The sequence below is a fragment of the Morone saxatilis genome, unplaced genomic scaffold (assembly GCF_004916995.1).
Source record: "Morone saxatilis isolate NCDOM2014 unplaced genomic scaffold, NCSU_SB_2.0 Contig1, whole genome shotgun sequence".
Classification (NCBI taxonomy): Eukaryota; Metazoa; Chordata; class Actinopteri; family Moronidae; genus Morone; species Morone saxatilis.
This window is the reverse complement of record NW_023339651.1, coordinates 1,823,429-1,824,706: the sequence shown is the minus strand read 5'-3', so window position 1 is coordinate 1,824,706 and position 1,278 is coordinate 1,823,429.

Below are 1,278 nucleotides of genomic sequence, written 5' to 3'. Positions count from 1 at the left end.
ACTAGATATTTAGACCATAAACTCATCAGGAAACTGTTTACTGAGCTCATAAATCAAGTGAGAAGTCGGCTCATTTCTCCATAAGACTCAATACGGTTTTTATTGCAGCCAGTAGAGCTGCTGTCCTTTACATAGACTGCAGGTTAAAGACACCTAACAAACCTCGAGCCTCTGTCCATTATAAAAAAAACTGTCAATGGTTACATCCTGGGGCAGCTTTTCCTTGATATTTTCCTCTCCTTTACAGCAGTGGCTGCTAGTCTCAAGTCTTCCTAGCTAGGCTAGCTATGGATTATAAATCCCCAAAAAGATGAGGAAGAGGAAAATAGAGTATTTAATAGTGCACCCAAATATGTTTTCTTTCACCACCAACGCTGCTGCCTTATCAGTTTGCTTGTTATTATAAAGAAAAACTCTCACAAACCCATAAACCCACTGTAAACTGTCCTGGATAGTTTTTACTCTCCGGTCTAAAATGATCAAAATCAAACAATCTGATTAAATACAACTACTCGGAGTCAGAGAATTTATAGACAAATACAATATGTGATGAGGGGTCGCAGGCAGACATTGCTACTGTTTAAAGTCTCCTTTTTAACATCTGTTGACATCAAGCACTGACATTTCCACCAAGTTGCAGTTAGTGATCAATAAATGTATTCCAATCTGATGATAAACATTACAATTTTATTGTAAATTGTGCTCAATTATCAGTTCCGAGAAAGCAGAGAGAGGAAACATTTTTTCTCATGCTGCCTTCCACAGCTCTACCTCTCCTCTCCAACTGCGCAGACAAAGAAAAAAAACACTGGACGTGAACCCGACTCAATGGAAAATTCCTCGGTTTACCATTAAGGAAGACTGACACTAATGTCAACTTCTGGATTCAGAGCTCCAGTCAGAGCTCGAGCTTTGAACGTGATGCTTCTGTGTGTGTGTGTGTGTGTGTGTGTGTGTGGAGTGTGTGTGTTGTGTGTGTTGTGTGTGTGTGTGTGTGTTGTGTGTGGTGTGTGTGCCATTCATCTGACATAAAGCAGTTACGGTATCTGATTCATCTCGATCATTTTGAAAAGGGGAAGAGAGAGAAAATGAGTCAGAGTTGTTTCAGTTGCTTATTATAATCAGGATCTGTGTTTCATATTTCCTCTATGAGACATAATTTAAAATCACATTTCATGCTTTGAACCAACAACAGACAACGCAGCACAGGATGAAACAGAGAATACATGAAGTCAGGCATCTAGAAAACACACAAATACAATACGGTGGCACAAATTC